The sequence below is a fragment of the Nestor notabilis genome, unplaced genomic scaffold, assembly GCF_000696875.1.
Source record: "Nestor notabilis isolate BGI_N333 unplaced genomic scaffold, ASM69687v1 scaffold786, whole genome shotgun sequence".
NCBI classification, from domain to species: Eukaryota; Metazoa; Chordata; class Aves; order Psittaciformes; family Psittacidae; genus Nestor; species Nestor notabilis.
The window spans coordinates 260394-279494 of NW_009934011.1; positions in this window are offsets into that span (position 1 = coordinate 260394).

Here is a 19101-nt window from a genome sequence, read left to right on the forward strand (position 1 = left end):
AGCATTTCAACAGAAGCTAGTTGTAGCTGTTTCTATCTGTAATGATTGTTTAATGACTATTTAAGATGTGCTGCCTGGGGTTGTCTAATCAGCCAGTTTTTATTAGCTTTCAATGAATTCATAAAGTGATACCTAATGAGCAGTAAAACTTTAGTATTGAGCAAGGTAGAATTTCATGTAGGAAAACCACGAAGGTCAATAATTATTGATTTCCATTATTAATTATTATTGTGGACACTTAAAAGGCAGCTTTGTCATGACATCTGGGAAAAAGATAGATCAGAACAAAGAATGTTTTCCTGGCCTACATTTTCTTCATTAAACCATAGGAAACCAGGTTTGATTCCAAACTTCTTGAAGTCAACAGAGAAAACCACCTTGGTGAGGCTCCTGCCTTCGGATCAGGTTCATGGCAAGAGTGGTAGTTCACACTTTGCTACTCATGAATCTATTTCAGCTGCTCTCTGTTCACAGCCATGTTTAATTCTTTTTCTTACTGTGCCATTGTGGAAGCAATGCCTTTATAGCAAATTTGGGGAAGAGCAACTGTGGAGGGAATTTGGGAATGTCTTGGGGAAACACACTAGGTCATCTAAAACATCAGGTACATGTTGCTCCCATTTTTTCTTTAAGGAGTCAGTTTTAAATTGCTGAAGTCTAATGAACTCTTTCTATTCACCAGTTGAGCACCAGCAACTGACCCTGTGCTGTTCATTGCAAGTATGAGCTGAGAGGTGTTTGCTTGAAACTCGCTGAAAGAGGTTTACACTGACTCACTGTCTCACATTTGTGACCAGCCAAGGGCACACACATGCCACTTCCCACAGCTCAGCTGACATGCAGTAGTTCATTAAGCCACAGTAACATGATCATGTTTTAAGAATCCTAATTGTCATAACTGTGGCTACCCCTAATTTGCTGTGGTTGCACTGAAATCTAACAAGTACCACCAGTATGAAATCTTTTACATAAAAAGTAAAAGCTTTTTAAATAAATTTCCTTTACTGCCCAAATTAAGTATCCAAGTTGTTTAGTGACTCATTTCTAAGTGCCAGCAACTCAGATCTTCTTTGCTGTTTAAAGCCTCCTTTTCTGCTTCCACCTTGTTTCTGTCCAGATCCTTCTGTTTCCTTCCTTTGTGCTCATCCTTGCTAATGACAAATTCTTAAAGCCACAGCAGGTTACCCAACACAAGCAGTACCCATGCCAATAGGTGCACTGATGTTGATGGGCCAGCAGAATCAGAGTTGCCACGTAGATATCTGGCGTAACTGAAACTATCACTGAATCGCTGGTTGGCCTTTGTATTGTTTCCTACTCAAAGAAAAACATCTTGCAGCAACATGGGCACTTCAAATGTAGCACTCATGAGGAATCTGCAGTGTGAAAAACAGCTCCATTGTCTTCCATGATGTGGACTTGAACCACCAAAGCGTTTGGGCTGGTGCTTTTCTTTATGTGCTGAAGTGCCTGGAAGAATTATAACTTTCATGCTCCTAACACCGGATATAGCAGCACATGAGAACACTTCACACCTTGCAGGATCAACCTATCATCAATTATCATTTGCACATGCTCATATATGCAGATCAGCTTGCAAAAGCCTCCTCTTGGAGCTGGTTGCTGAAAGTCAAACCCATCCAGAAAATTGCATCATAAGTTACATCTAAAGTTTTTATGAGATGAACTATGAACTTTTAAAAGTCTGAAATCTTGGCAATTGCTTATTGCCTGCAGGATAGATGCAGTTAGTATAGTGCCTTGTGGGCATGCCCTTAGCTGCAATCCTTATTGATGTTCCTTTGTTATTGCTTTCAAAACTGTTAAAATTCCTTCGCTCAAGTGTTCTTAGCACTTATGTTGATAGGGAATACTTCAAAGGATACATCTTTACTTTATCAAATCTGCTCTAATTTTGTAGACTGAATCAAAGAGGTTCATTTTAAGTCTAGTCAAGTTTTCCAATTGTCCTAAGCTCAAGAAATCAATTCCATGTTGCCATGTAATCAACTTAAACGAGAAGCCTGGAACACAACAGGGCATACTTGTCATGGATGAAACTATATTTGCTTCAGCACACTTACACTGGAAATAATTTTGTCTCACTATTCTTACTCCTATGCTTTTTCTATTTCTCCGATTCTTCTTAAAGCTTCCCTGATGTATTCAACTCCCTGGCTATATTGATGAGCAGCTGACATATCAGTCCCCAAGCAGAGCTCTCAGTGGTGTCTGAAAGTACAGCATCATGTACTTCCTTCTCTTTTCCACAGAAGTCTCTTCCGGCACAAAGAACTTGCTGGGTGTTCTCATGCCATTATTACAACAGCAAGGTATATAATGAGGGTCCATGCACTTGGAAAGCTTTTATGAACAAGCAGCAAAAGGCAAAACAGGAGTTTTACAGCTGAAGTCCTGGGCATTTTCCTTCACTTACTGCAGCAGCAAAACCACTTTTTTTTCTCTTAACAACTTGTAAGAAACTGTAAACTTTATGTCAGTGCTACTGACTTGTCCCTTATGTCATGTTTGGTGCCACACATAACTGTGCTTCTAGTGGAAGCTTCAGTCTGCGTTATTATGAATTCTATAGTCAAAAAGGGTTTGGTTTTTTTTTTGTCCAATTTTGGGTTTTCTTCATCTGGTAAAATAATTGTAGAGTCTAAACTGAAGGAAAAGATCTGAGCCCCACTAAACAATTTCTGCAGGAAAATATTATGCAAAACCTGGAAAGTAATGAATCTTTCTGAGCAAGGTGCTTATCCTCATCTGGGACCAGATCAAGTGTGTAGAACGGAAGTTACATAGAAGGGTTATCAAGAATCATCATTCTTATCCCAGTTGCACGAATAGACCTTAAAAATTACTCTTACCATGATACAGGACCTGGCCTACTTCAGAATTTCAGAATCACAAGATCAGTTTGGTTTTGTTCTTTTTGAAAGTTTGCTCTCAACTGTAGGCTCAGAAAAGTTTTGTCTCAAGTGAGGCTCAGAATCACTATTAGGGTCTTCTGTAATATATCTCACATCATATATGACAGACTGAAGATTATAACTCTCTTGGGAAACCTGTCTCTCAGAAACTATCTAAAATCAATGTAGATTCAAAGATGTAAAATATGTGGCAGAAGTATTATACAACTTCCATTTTAAAGTCCTGCGGATGCAAGATTAACCCTGTCCCAGCAACGGCAAATCACTCTACAGAGTATCCCCAGTTTCCAGAAGGAGAATATTCTCTTTCCTTACAAATTTAACCTCAGAAAGCTTTTCCTGATATTTGTGGTTGTTTTTTACTTTCAGTGGTATTTAGATTAGAACACAAAACACTAAAAATTTATGTCCTATGTTGACATTATATTCCCATTAAAAACCCATCAGCAAAAATCCACTCACTGATGTTCTTACCTTTTTGGCATTGTTGAATGCTTTGTCTTCTGCTTACATCTTCTGACAAGAATGTGTGAAATTCTGACTTTGAATGTGTCCTGGAACCTTAGAGACATGACAAAGCAAAGTTGAGACGTACAGCCACTTACGTTGGCTCTAACACTCTGCTTTTTGAGTGAAGAAAGTTTGCAGGTTCTCATCAGCTTAAAGTTGTAGTGAAGTCTCTGTAAAAGGCCAAACCAAAATAATAATCTGAAAAGTACCTACAGGAATAAATAAACATGTGTAAAAAGAAAAGCATTGCAGCACAGTTTAAATATCATCCCCTTTGTCTTGTGTTTCCAGTTGTCTGTCTCAAGGCCTTCAGTACATAAGAAATTTGTTTACATGCATTTCAGGCTTCATGAGGCTGGATTGCTGAGCAGAAACTCTGGGTATGTTTGTAAGTATGTACGTGCAATTAAGTGTATTTGTTCTACTTAAACAAAATGATGCCCCATCTTCTGCCTGAGTATCAAAGGAAGGCCACTAAAGTAAATGACCACAGATTAACTTTGCCACATTAACACCATATCCAGAGGACAGTAGATGAGGTGTATGGATAAGTCCAAGTACACAACCACACGCAAACGCACTAACAGCAGCCACTGACAACTAGAGTACATAAAGTGTGAGTGTATGTATGTGCCAATTAGGCTGACAACTCCCATGTTGACAAGGCATAGCTCTGAATCCTGTGATTCCAAAGAGGCAGCGGTGAGAAGCAGAGTGGCTGGATCCACTGCTGTGTGAGAGACATGCAGCCAGCAAAGAGGGAGCATCGGCGTGATTGACACGTAAGCATTGTGCTCCTCTATGAGTCTTTGTTGTGTGCCTATATGGTCCCATTCTTTTTTTCTTGGCATTCCTCACAATTCATTTAGTGGCAGCACCACTTGAAGAGACTGTGGCATCTGGTGAGGAGGGAAGGAGGAGATCCATTCAGAACAACAGCAACTTTCAAAAAGAAAAGTTCTCTCAATATTTTAGTTGTCTAAATATTTTACAAATGCTTTTGTATTTCATACAAGCAAGAAAGTGAAGGGATTTTCACCTCTGTCCGTGTGGTGAAGAAAGCAAGCAAATGGTGACCCTGCTGTTCAATGGGCCCATTTCCAGAGTTTGGAGGGACTCTCATTTGATATTCCCAACAAGAGATGTTCCTCATTATTAACCTTTACATTAAGTTTGTGCAATTCCTGTGTGCTTTCCTCCAGATATTCCCCTCTGACTGTTTTTTCCCTTTCATCCCTTTTGAAATAAGAGTACAATAAAGGTGCAGACTGACCTTGGTGCCAACACAAACACGATGTCCCCCACGTCCCACGCCTGCCGCAAAACTCCCTTCTCCTGGGGCATGGAGAGGGAGAGTTGCCCTTCCGAAGGGTTAAGGCATTTTCGAATACAGATTCGTATCTTGGGCACAGAAAACAGCACGTGGGGATGAACAAGGCAAGAAAAAGATCCTGTTTAGTTTCAGTGTGTGACATTTGCCTGGGGGAAGAAAGTGCAGAGCTCATTGGAAATCCTATTGTTGAAACTCTGACCAGTCAGTTATAAAGTGTCATGATTTAATATGCCAGGGTTGTTTCATTTTCAGGGTCAATCACTCCATCTGTGTATGTGTGTGTGTGCGTGCGTGGTGAGCCTGAGCACTTAAAGAAATATTTTCAGGTTTTATGTTGCTTAATTTCCTTTACAAGAATTCATTTTGTCTTCAGTAGAACCGATCCCCAGCAAGATCCTTCACAGCACGTGGAGGCACATTTTCTAACATCAAATCCTCTGATCAAAGCCATGAAAGTTAGAGATTGAAGCAATAATTATGACCTTGATCAGGGTTTATTCTCTTACATGATTAATCATACACGGTATTTAAAAATATCAGGTGCCTGCCTGCTGCTGGTGTGAATTTCAGTTGAAAACAGCACTTATAAAATAGCTAGAAGAAAGGTCAACAAATCTGAGCTTGTTACAGCAACCTACAAGTCCTACACATTTCAGTGTTTAGACATCAGTTTGCGATACCTGCTTTCTTTTATGACTGTGAGTTTTGTTACCAACTTACTGTTAATAGGGTTCAGCCAATGCAGATCTTTTGACTCTTTTTCTCTCTCTGTCCTCACCTGTCAGCCTTCTCTTCATCAACTATATTTATTACAATCAAGCCCTGTCAACTGTCACAGCTTACATACAGTCTGCCAGTAAATATGTCTTTCCAGTCATTAGACATTCCTTCCAGTCACCTTGGGATTTCTACCTTGTCTATCTCACTCCAAAAAAACTTTTGTTCAGAAGTATTAGACTCCCACAGAGCAGTGTCAGCTTGGGGCCATTACTGTAGGAAGTGACAGAAAACACCAAACTGTCACTCATTAGGATCTAGTTTTTCCAGAGCTGATGTAAGTCAGATATAGCCCCAAAACGAATCATGATTTATTTAATATATTTGCTTCTACAAGTGTCAGCTCATCAACTTAAAATGTTTCTCCTTTAACTCTATTGAGGCCTGTACAGAAAGTTTTCTTTGAAACCTAGTTTTTGCTCTAAGGCTCGATAATTAGAACAGAATTGAGAACAGTCAAGTTTCTGCTCTACAGGTGCACTGTAGTGGCCCCTGGTTTTATAATTATATGTACAAAGCATTCGTGTTAGAATTAAGGCTGGACATGTGAGAAAATGCCACCTGGTGGGTAAGCTGTTTTTAAACTGGCTCCCAAGTTCGAGGTGAGATAATATAAGTCCATGGATAAGCTTAAAGAGAAAAAAAAACTATTAACTAGGGAAGCAAGGATAGAAAGAAAAAAACCCTAATAATTCCTGATTATGCTGAGAACTGTCTATTCTTCCTCTATCCAGAGCAAAACAATACCAATAAGGTATATTCAGGGGTATTTCTGCAATTACATCTACTGTAAAAGCCTTTGCTGAGAGGCATAAACCCAAAATGGTCCCCTGCCTCTCAAAAGTGTGCATGTTGAGTTGGGTTGGTACTGGGATGTGCACTAGTATCTTATCCCATGTAAAGCTGCAGAGATAAGCAGAGGACCTTGGAGATCAGCGGAATACAGAGAAACATGAAAGCAATACGTGGCATCTCCATTGCAAAAAGTAAAAGGGAAGAAGGGAGAGATAAAGGTCCAGGATGATTAGCTTAAAAGATTTGAATTGCTTGCACCTCAGTCACCAGAGAGCAAGCGTCGGGTCCTTCACTGGTAGAAAACAACAAAGCTCAAATGACTCCAGTGAATTTACAGAGCACAGACTTACAGAGCTAAGTAACACAGGGAAAATGTCAGTAGCTGGATTTTGCATTCAAATAAGGATATCATCATTAGTGATTCACTTACATAGCAACTATTACAGACTGTAGGGGACTATGCAGTACTAGAAATAGCGTGTTTGTACCAATGACTATTTGGTATGATGGTTTCACTATCAAAATGCAAACATCTCTGAGGTAGAAAAAGTGTCTATAAAACTGCAGGCTATACTAAACAGGAATATACACACAAGTGGTGGAGAATAAATAATGTTCCATAAATCATAAGTCACTTGGGATTTTTAGTGGACACAATTACCAACTTCTCATTCTTTCTGGCTGTGAAAATAATGATTCCTGCCACAAATTGCCATCTGAGATTAAATATGGAGCACAGATTATGACAGTCATCAAGAGGGTGAGCAGGGTTTATGAATCATCTACAGGATTGCCAATAGCTGTGACTGAACAGGCTTGACCCTGGCAACTGTGTGAATGGAAGCAGGATTCATCATCAGGGATACTGAAAATTGTAGGTCATTTGAGGTTTCCATCCTAAACATGGGATCCATCCAGTGTAACCTAGGCTTCAGCAGTCCTAGGATGCCAGCACAGGGGCAGCAATGAATGCTAGGACATTTGAAGCTACTTGCTTGGAACAACATTACTGGGCAAAAAATATTTGGGAGACCACATTTAAACATTGTGTGTGGTATCAAAAAGGTGATCATTCAGAATTGCTCTGCTGGCAAGTAAAATCAGCTATAAATACTTCTGACAAGGTTGAGCTTATTTTCTGTCTATTCATATGGCAGCTCTAGAAATGTCCTGTTTAAAAAGCAGATGCTTTTTAATGTTTTGGACATACTAGGAGAAGTTGGTACTTAGATTTTTAGCATTGAAACCGCAGGTTGCAGCTGATGAATATTGTGTAACCTTTCTTCTTTTTGACCTGGTGAATGATGAAGAGACACTACCCGCTGACAGCTAAACACAACTCATCATAATTTACAACTTCTTACTGAGAAGAAGCAGCGTTAATTATAAAACAAGGGAATAGAGGGTAAAAGGTAGGGGGGTACCATTTGCCATGAGGTGGGAAAGCCTATTAACTGCCAGCACCACAGCTCTAGTTCTCTACTAATTTTGCAATATTTAAAGCTACATCAGACTCCTAAACAATGCAGGGATCAGTATTTCTAACATGCTTTTAAGCCCCTCACCATCCTTGCCAACCTAATTTCTGCTTTAGAAGTGCTTTTCTCCAGCTGGATTGCTCACAACCCCTCCTGCTTAACAGACTGCAAGGGTACACCATCTTCCAAGACATGTACTCACTAAATAGGCTGGCCCATACAATACCATGCATATGAAGGTCTTGCCTGGCTCATACCAGTTAAGACTTTTTTACATCTCCCAGTGAGGCTGAGGTGAAGTCGCTAGAAGGATTGGCCACATCGAAGTCCAGACAAAATTGACTAATGCCTCCTTCTTTCATTGGCAGGAAACAATTACGTCACATAATTAACAATAAAGATTTCATGCCAAGGTGATGCCTATACCTAGACAAGAAGGAAGAGATTAAATTTTATCATTCTCTTCTTTTGAGAAAAGGGGATGGCTTTTACATGGTGATAAGGTCCAAATTCAAAACCACCAGCCCAAGGGCCACTGAAACTGAAGTCTAAAATATTGCTGACTTGCAGAGTAAAGGTAAATGAAGTAGATTTTCATTAGTAGGCTTTCACTGAGAAGGCCTGTCTCAAAAAAATATACCAGTATTAACAAATATTAGCAACCCTCCTGGAAACGGATGCACATTTATGTGGTTGGGAAGCAAAGATCAGAGGATTTAAGGGACCTTTCTGCCAGGAAAGACACACTCACTGCTGGAGTTGCCCTCAGACTGCCTCTCCACCTTTTGCCTCTTAGGTCATCTTGGAAACCAGCCTACAAAAACCTACTTCATCACAGCAGACAGATCCCTGATGAAGTCAAACATGCTTTGCATCAGGCCTAAGATTTGAAGCTTATACAGGAGATGGCAAATAAATAATCACAAAGTGGTTTGAGAAAGCAAAAAGTGATTGCAGATATGCCAGCCATGCTGGGAAACAAACAAAGGACCCCACACAGTGTGAAAAAGAGAGGAGATGACTGGGACATGGCAACTATCCTCAGCATGTTCCTCAGTGAAACCCAAAGCAAGATCTGTAACAGGAACATCCTAAGGATGTGGGTCTCAATAATAGAGCACAATTTCCACCTGCCCTGTGGGAGCTGTAAGAGCTACCTTTTCATAGAAAGAAAATAATTCCTGTTTCTCTCAGCCTCCCACAGGGAATCTGTTCAGCACTTTCTCAGAGGACAATGTGACTCAACCAAAATGAGCTACAGACCTTGCTAGGACAAGGACTAGCACAGGAACTCCAGTTCTGCACCGTCATTCCCATCATACCTTTGATTTTTACACACTTTTTCCCTGAAATATGCCCTTTCATTCATTACATAAAAAATCCTGAACCAGCCTAAATCCTTTCATCACTGGCCTTAAAGATGTCCTAAAAATGAGACGCTAGATTCTGTTCTACAATTCATCTAAAATGCTTACACAGACCTGGCTGTTGCATTCAGCCTCCTTGGTATGAAAAAAAGACTAAATAAATGCTTGAATGTTGACTGAAGCAACACAATTATAGAAACTGCAAACCAACAAAGAGAATAATAACTGCTGGAGGTGTAGACGAGGGAAGCAGAGGGGGGAAGGAGGAATGAAGGGAACCTCAAGGTTAAATGAGCAATGGGTCAGGGCACACACAAAAAAAACATAAACAAGAGAAATCTTTCAGCATAATTTTGAAAGTAAAGGCAGACTGAATCATATTATGCAGGTGTACAGAAAGCACTTTGCTGCATTATGCCATCTCAAGTTCTTGCTCCTATTTCCTTTTGTCAAGAGGTCTTTGATTGAAAACAAGATTGACTTCCAAAGAAAGGATAAAATGCCATGTGAATAGTTCAAGTGATAGACTGCAGTTTCTTCAATGCAACAAGAAAGAGCAATGCTAATGGATTTGTACACTAAATAACATGGTGCAAAAGGGAGAAACAGTCAGGCCTAACACAGCTATAGAGAAGTCTGCTTGAACCTCCATATCCATGGGTTACTCAGCTCAATGTAGTTCAGGCTAGAAGAAAAGAGCTTCCAAATTTCCCTCCACTGAACCCCAGCCCAGATAAATGGGTCTTTGGGCATCACCCCTTACGTACCCTTGTGGAGGGCTGTGCTCTCACCAAACGGTGTAACAGGAGGCATACAGAGGTGAGCTGTGGCTTAGTTCACATGGATGTGACTGCACCTTTCCAGTCCCCCTATTTAACCTCCACCCTGCCAGCCCCTCTGCTCCGCTCCTAACATTTTACTATGCACATACATAACTGCCTTTTTCCTTCTGATTCTTCCTCACCAACCTTTCTCAAATGTTTTCTGTAGTTGTAGCCATACCCACACTCCCTGACCCCCACTCCTGTTTCTGTTGCAGTTATCTGCTCCTCCCAGCTCCCATCTCTTGTCCACAGCCCTGGGCACACTCTCATCTGGCCTTTCTCACACCCCCTAAGCCTTGTAAATTCTGCTTCTTTCCATTCCTTTTTCTTTTTAGCTCTGGGTCCACATCCTGTTCCCTCCTATTCAGAGGCTTGTCCTCATCATCATGGCATTCATCATCCTTCCCATTCCCCTTCTGTGTCCCAGACACCAGCAAAGGAGATGCCAAATTTCTACGTTGTTGTCATCTTGAAAAAAACCTAACCAACAACAGAGCTTGGGGGTTTTTTTGCCTCTAAGCTATTAAAGTACTTGGCTTTGATCAGTGTGACTTTGTGTCATACGTTTCACAGTCCTTGGTGTTATTGTGTTCTTTCCTCTAGCTGGTGTTGGGGCTCCACTTGTCCCTGCATTGTCTAAAGGCTGTTTCAGAAAAAACACCTTTCTGGAAGAGTAGGGATGGCTCACTTTATTAATATCCAACATGTCTCAGTCTGGGGGAAAGGTGGATGAAGGGGGCTGCTTTGAGACATTTTCTCTGCTTTGGGAGCAAAACCAGACTCACCACCAGTCAGGTCAGGACAGCAACCAGACTCAAGTGCTGGGCTCAGCTTTCCATTCACCAGCACATAAGAGAGGCCTTTCTGAACCATTGTGAATATTAAGTTTCAAATACAAAAAAATGCATCAAACTCCCTTTGGCCTTTTGGCTGAGATCAGTTGTAGTACCTGCTTGAGATCTGACGCGTGCTGTATCAGGGACGACAGCACTCACTGGAAGGGGCATGTGCTCTGTGATCTGACAGATCTTGCCTGTCTTTAACTCCTCTGATCCTATGATTTGGCTACCCTGTAGGTACACTGTGTACTTACCTGAAGATGCACAAAGAGCTGTGGGATGCCATTATGCTGTCAAGATGCTTCACGAGGTACCAGCAGCAGAAGACTTTCTGGAAATGACACCACATCACCATCATCAGCCACTTCATGCTGCTAACTTTGTGGTACTGTTTCCTGGAGCCATCTCATTCTGTTCAGGAACAACAGACGGGGTAAAAGAGATGAGGTACAAACATTAAAAGTGCCATTATCTGGTTTTCTAGCTATTGAGAGCCTAGAGTGAAGCACAGGACTTTGAGTGTCTCTTCAATCACTGAGCTGACTCAGAAAGCTCGGGAGGTGGCAGTGGTAGGAGACTTTGTAGACCACTAAATCAAACCAGAAAACAGGATGTGTTACTCCTTAAGACCTGTCTGGGACACATCAAGAGGAAGAACTGCACTGTTAGGGGGTCCTCAGTTTGGGAGGCATATGCCGGAGGTCTCATGCAGTGGTAAATAAAGCATTACTTGGATTTCTCAACAATATAAGACAAAGAGAGAGAAAAAGAAGAATAGAGGGTAATTCCTTTAATGAGAAAGGTACAAATTCAGTACATCATTCCTGTCTGCCAGAAGTTAATAATTACAGCCATAAAAGGCAGTGGTCACTAGATACCTACAGCTGTACCAATGGTACAAACAGGAGAGCCCAAGCAAGTGACATATGTAGTTGGCTCAAAAGAGCCAATCAATCAAAAATTAAGTTGAAAGGAATAAGAAAAAAAAGACAGAAAAATGCAAATGAAGATTAGAGGTACTTTATAGTGCATTTCTTAACCAAGATAATTATGGAATTGCTGTTAAGTTTCATTCACATACTATTTCAATGGAAAAATAGGTACTTGCAAGACTAATAAGGCACAGGATGAATGGGTGAAGAGCTGGCTACTCAGCAGATCTCCAAAAGACAATTGTCAGCAGAGAGTCATCACTGAACATGATTTTTCTTTAACAAAATTTATCACTGAGTAGTGCTGTTCTGTAACTAGCTGGTGTTCTCTTCAATGGATTCAGTTAGCAAACATCAACAGCTTCATGTGTATGAATTAGTCTCAGTAAAAATTATGCCCCTATCAGAACACCTCTGCAAATTGTTTTTGGAAAATTTCACCTCATTGGAAATGTTTCTGAACTGTTTTCTCAAAGTCTTCACTGGTTACAGGGACTGGAGAACAGAGAACCTGACAGACGGACAAAAGAGGGTGCTGCAGATGTAGGGGTTGCACTTGCAACACACTGAGACTCCTGGCAAGGTGAGAAGAGTTCTAAGAGAAAGCGTCTTGATAATGCCCCATAGCAAAATTACATAAATGGGAAAGCATGCCCTCCAGAAATGCCAACTACCTCCACTGACTATGGAGGGAGCCTGGAAGATGAGATGAAATTGCATGACTGGCTTTTAGATGCCAAAACTTCTAGTTTGGCTAAAGTGAGGTGGGATGTTTCTCACTCTCATAGCAAAGAGGAGAACAAGCAGGCTAGAGAATACAGCCCAGGCAAGCATATGCTAGACTATGGCATCCTGTTGTCATGTTAAAAAAGGGCATTACAAAACTGGAGGAGGCTCAGAAAAGAGTCACAGAAATGATTTACTGACTGTAGATAATGTTTGACAGTGAGAAACCTAAAGATCTCACACTGTTTAATTTATCAAAAAGAAGATTAAAAGGTTACTTCATTGCAAGCATTATCTCATAGGAATGCCACGTACTGAAATGCTCTTTAATCTAGCAAGAATGGCACAAATATTTAACACTGAGGGTGATTAACCAGTAGAATAAACCACCAAGGGAAGAGGTGGATTCTCTCTTTCCTGATGTCTTTAAATCAGGTCTGAATGCTTTTCTGGCAGACGTGCTTTAATCAAACAAAAGCTATGCTCTAGTCAGATGCAAGTTACTGGGCTGAATGTAGGGGAACATTGATGAAAAAAGCATGTACTCCTGGCCTCAAAAATCTACAAATCTGTGGATGCCAATTGTCATCTGAATGTACTTGCAGGAATCAAAGTGTGCTCCCCTTTAAGGGATAGGAATCCCACGAGAGTTAGGTAGAGACGTGCTCCTAGTGCTTATGGACAGCAATTAGCTCTAAAAACTTGGTATCTCCTCCAAAACCTGACACTGACTCCTTCCATGGCCCAGTCCTTCAAATAGAGCTATCTAAAAAGACACGGATCAAACCAGTGTGATTTTCATAGGTGGTGGGCACAGCATGCATGGCTCTGAGGTCAGAGGGATTTGTCAGCACTTAGCACCTATGGATGTGAATTTAGACACCCAATGAAAGGGGCATGCTTTGGGAATTATTTCAATAGCATCTGAAAGATGTGTAGGAAAGCCAGCCCTTGCTTCCAGTGGTTGCTGTGTTCCTAAATCAGAGCAGTGCTTTCAAAATTCCTGCTTTTTGGCATCACCTTTCTTTGTCTCTGTTCCTTCAGTTGCAAAATAATCACATTTCCTGAACTGGACAGCTGAAAGGATTGATATTAGAGTGCTAGTTTTCAACCTGGAGGTCTGCAGATCTCTGGGGAGCTCTGTGGTCTACTTCTAAGTTGTCTGTGAAAGGTGGCTAAGAAAAACAAGTCCATTTATGCTGTCCAGCACTTTAAGAATGTGCATTTCAAAAGGGACACACTCCTCTGGAAAACACTTCATGGTCCACAAATCAAAAAAGGTGAAAAACACAGAAAGAGAGGAACAGCCTGTAAGTGACCAGTGATTTGTAGCTGCTTTCACAGCAGGTGGGGGTTGCTCAGCATCAGGAAGGGAGGCAAGGACCCCCTGCCTGCAGCCCTGCCTGTTTCTACCTGCCCAGGCAGCAGCTAAGGGCTCTGCCCAAGGAACCTGTCTGTAGACAGTGGGGGGAACGCTGCCTCCCCTCCAGCCATGACCAGAAACAAGTGCAAACAATGGAAATAAGCAAAAAAGGCCGTAGGAAGCAATTACATCTAAAGCATCCCTCCTCACCCCTCCTACTCTCTGGCTGAAGCCTCCCACCTCCCAGTGCCAGCTGACAGGTTTTTGATTGCATCCTCTCCAGGGTGAGCTGCCAGGGTTAGCACTGCCGGTCGGTCTCCCAGCAGCCTCCGATGCCGGCACATTCAGGATCACTTCTCATCTTTGTCTCTAGCGTCTGTCACTTTCACCTATTCCCACGAGTTTGGAGCATTTTTTTTCCCCCTCTTCTTTTTCCCTTTTAAAGAAAAAGCTTTGCTTGTCAAGCAGGTTTTTTTCTCCCTGAACTCTCAGACTTCCAGCCTTCACACAGACACAGAAATACTATTCAAAAGGTGAAAGTTTACAGTCTCGAATAACAATGCCAGCTGCTATCTTGGTAACAAGTTCCACTTCTGATGCAGGAGGGATGAGAGGGTGGGGAGGAGAAGCCAGTAGCCTGTATTTCGAATGCCGTGGGACTATTTTGGTACCTGAGAGCTGCGGTCTAAAGGTGTTCGTGTCTCCAGGCAGCCCGAGAAACAGCTCTGCATCGGGAAAGGGACCAGGAGAGACTGCGCCTGGGCACAGAGCATCTGCCTGGCCTTGGAGAAGAGCATCCACCTCCCTCATGCTTCCACTGACTGAATTGTTACTGGGAATAAAAACCCTCTGTAGATTGCTCAGACTATAATCAGATAAAAAAATATATACAAGAGAATAGGGTGCAATAAGGGAAAAGGATTCAAATGGAATCATTTTGGGCTTAGCTGCTCCTCTAACGATAACTTGTGGCGGGCATCACTGTGCGGTTCATTTACAGCTATAGGAAGGTTTTTCTACTATGCATGCTTTTTGAAGCATTTTAGATCATTTACAGTGCTGATTTTATTATATTTTTTTTTTTTTATGAATCATTGCCAAATAGCCTCCAAAAATCAGATTAACAATATATATTTACAAGAGACATTTATCTCACTTTTTAATCTTGGAATCTCAGTTCTTCTTTAATCTTAATACTCCAGCTTTGTATTTGAGCTTCGTATTTGCATACAGAGTTTAAGCAAACAGTCAAGGTATCAAATAACAAAGCACAGAAGCTCTAAGAGATGAAATGGTAAATAAGAAACATATATTATAATAGCCAGGTGTGACACTGGACATTCTGAAATACCGTACTGCTGAAGGACAATTCACAACATTGTCTCACTGACATCTGACTTTCATCATTTTGACATCACCAACAAAAGCCTTTTTTTATTTGTCTATTTAGATACATACTTTATGATTTTATCAATAAAGGGTTATGTTTTTTTTTAACAAGCCATAGCCACGGAAATCTTCGTGCTGGCTTTTTTAAAGTATTAATGACACTAAGATGGGTATATCCAGTGCAACCATGGACCCACCTTTCAGATTTATTGTATATGTGTGTGAGTATAAATGCACATATACAAATCTAATGTTACTGATGTTCTAAAAAATCTGAGGTGAATATTTCTTGGGATAGTTTTTTGAGAGCCTGCTTTAAGAGAAAAAAATTTATCGACACAACATAAATTATGTATCTGAACCAAATTGAAGATGTCACTTTCTTAAGGTAGCTCACAATAGTAGGATGGAAAGAGTCAAGTGCCAGGAAGGAGTGAAATCGTGTATATATGTGTGTGCAAGGAATGGCAATGTGTCCTGAGCTTGGCATGGGCATGATGAGTGGAGGAGAGGTTTTGCCTCTGCTCTCCCACCAACCAGACCCATCCCGCTGTGGCTTCAGCACCCCACATCGGTCCCTGCACTGGGGATACTGGGCAGCACCATGGGATGTGGCAGCATCCCCCCTCATCCTCTTCCCACACCTGCTAAGGGAAGGAAGAGTTAAACCTCAGCAATTTCCCCCCCTCTCCCAACCCTCCCCTCACTACTTCCTATTGCTGCTTGAATTGCTGGAGCGTTGTACATCTGGTTCAATTCATCCCCAACGATTCAGGTTCTCGTTTTCCCCTCCCTTGGGGACACCTTTCCTGAGTCTTGCTGCGGAGCCTGACCCTGGTGCCAGCAGGATAGAGCCCCAGGAAGTCCCAACAGCCTCATCCCGACTGCGAATACCCAGCTGGGGTTTAAACGCATTGCATCAGAGAGCAGTAGGTCACCACATTAATCAGGAACTCTGAAATCCTCCGAGACACCTTGTTGGGAACAGTTACCGGGTTCTGGCTAGTCTTAAACATAATTTAAAAGACTTTGGGGTTATTTTAAGGCTCTTCCTTCACTTCAGCCCTCTCTCTATGTAAATGCTCTCTTCCACTTCTCACTGCCGACTGCTTCTAACAGACATATTATTTTGCTTCTCTGGCCTACTTTGTTGCAGACAAACTTTTGACTATCCAGATTCTTTTTTATTCCATTTTACATTTTTAATGTTATGTTGTAAAACGTCCTTCCTCTTGAGCAGTAATAAAATCCCTTTTTTTCCCCCCCCCTCCCCTCTCCAGATTTCTTTTATAACACATTCAGCATTTTCTGGGACATAATTAAAACATCAAACAGTTTTCCTGCTGGTTATGCTAAAATCTGAATGCTTGAGTCTACTGGCATTATTGAAAATTAAAATGTACTATTCTTGAGTGTATTTAGGATGCCCTTAAATAACTATCAAACACGGTTTTGTTCTGCTTTATATACAGACTGGCACCATAATGCATAGTGCTAAAATACCTGCATTAAATAATGTTTCTAATTGGTAGCATGAGGATACTTTTAAAAAGTATAAAATATGTATTTTTGTTCACTATTTTTCCTAGGCTAATGTGTCTAATTTTCCCATACAACTTTATCCCCAAGGAAAAATATAGATGGAAAGACCATTACCAATACATGAAGTTCAGTGGTTCTCTCTCTTAGATGTAATTGCTATCAAGGAGGCTGGCAGCAGGGTAATTTTAGTTCAAATGAGTACATAGCCTGAAAAAGGATAAATCAACCTTTGTAGGTCTGAAATTAGATCCCAGTGTGGGATTGTTCTAGCTAAGTGTGCATCAGGTTCATAAAATATACTTACCAGAATGAAAAGGCCCTAAAATCTAAGGGCAGTGGTGAGCATGGGGCTGAAGGGGGAAGGTTTCATGCCCTGCTAGAAGACCTCCTTCCTCCTCCCTTGGCTGGTAATGGCCTCAAATTACCTTCTTAAAAAGGCAATGGGGGTTCAGTCCTGTTCCCATCCAAGGCACTGGAAAGCCTCCCACAGGACCCAAAATCTCTTTCTCAGGATGATTGATACCTTTGGTCAACATTCACAAAGGAGCTGAGAAGGGAAGAACCAATTTCACTGATAAGCTAGAAAGGGACTCTTCTAGCAGAATTAGGCACCTTAATATCCCTATGGCTCTGGGTCCAGGCCCCCATAGCACTCGTGGGTTATATAGCTGGGAAAACAAAACCTACATGTTACCTTAAAACATCCTGCTAGTGTCCTTGCAGAAATTAACTCTCAATAACGTTTTTGTTTATTGCAGAGATTTCTCTTTCCTGTGGCTGCCTTGGATATGGTGAGCAATTTAAAAGAAGGGGATGGCTGGTGCACAACACAGAATTTAGGTCACACCTCTGCTTTGGTCTATGTGACGTTTCTCATGTATTTTTTGAGCTCTAGTGCATGCAGTTGGGCCAAATGGTGCGAGATGTGTTCCCTACGTGTGCAGGGAAGTGGGGGGTCACAGAAGCAGCTGTGAACCTTCATCGTTCCCTTCCTGCCACAGTTCTGGAGGTGTGATAGTTTCTGACTTGGAGCAAGGAAAATCTCCTGTCCAAGAAAAAATCTAGGACAAAAGATTTTATTGGAAGTGAATGGGTGGCAGTCTCTGTATGTGGTGGGTTGACCTGTCTGTATGCCAGGTGCCCACCAACACTGCTCTGTCACTGCCCTCCTCAGCTGAACAAGGGAGACAAAATATCATGAAAGGCTGGTGGGTTGAGATGAGGACATGGAGAGATCACTCACCAGTTACTGTCCCAGGCAAACCAGACTTGACTTAGGGTATTTGGTTTAATTTCTTACCCATCAAATCAGAGTAGGGTAATGAGAAATAAAACCACATCTTAAAACACCTTCCCCCCACCCCTCCCTTCTTCGCAGGCTCAACTTTACTCCTGATCTACCTCCTCCCCTCTGGTTGCTTCTAGCATCCTCTCACAGAAGCCACTCCTGTAGCCCCTCCGTTACCAAAACCTTGTCACACAAACCCAAAACACTGTATCCCAGACCTGTTCTACAGTGCGAGATGTAACATCGTGCTCATGCTTAAATCTGATCTGCCCGATTTTCGCTAAGAGTGTTTCATTTTGGCCAATAAAGTAACTCCAGCTTCACAACTGTAAACTTTCAGTGAGACAGGGTTTTTTCTTTTCCACACTAAAAAACCTGCTATTAAAAGCAGACATGTCCCAGCCAGCATCATTTATTCACCATGACTTGCAGAGCCAGGATGCCTAGGAGGCAGGAGGGCCTTTGCTGGTTGCAATGCCTTGCTGCTTTGCAGAAGATCCTTTGCCCTATGGTCCACACGTCTTTATCAAGGAATGAGAATTGAATGGAAAATGTCATAGAGGATCAATTGTTAAAAAATCTTTGCTATTCAGTTACTTCTAGATAGAACCTGAATTTTACAGAAACAAGATAGGTTTGTAGATAAATGGATGTGCCAGCTGATAATTCAATTTCTTAGACAACATCTGACAGCCATCCTGTGGACTGTGTTTCCAGGGCCTTTCTCAAGTTATTTGAATCTATTAATCTGCATACTGCATGTCAGAGTACATGGGCTATGTACAATTAACTTACATTGGGGTTAAATATTTCTCTTCATTGTAGATACTCAGGCAAATGCTAACCAGTTCCCAAAAAGTCAATTGATAAAAGCATTCTTAAAAAAGTGGGCAGGTGACTGAAAATCAAAGGATGTATGTGGCTCCTTTCCTGAAAAGCAGCCTAACAAGTATAGCCACTTCTCCTCATTTTCAGGAGGAGGGTTTGGCTCAGACTTCCCCA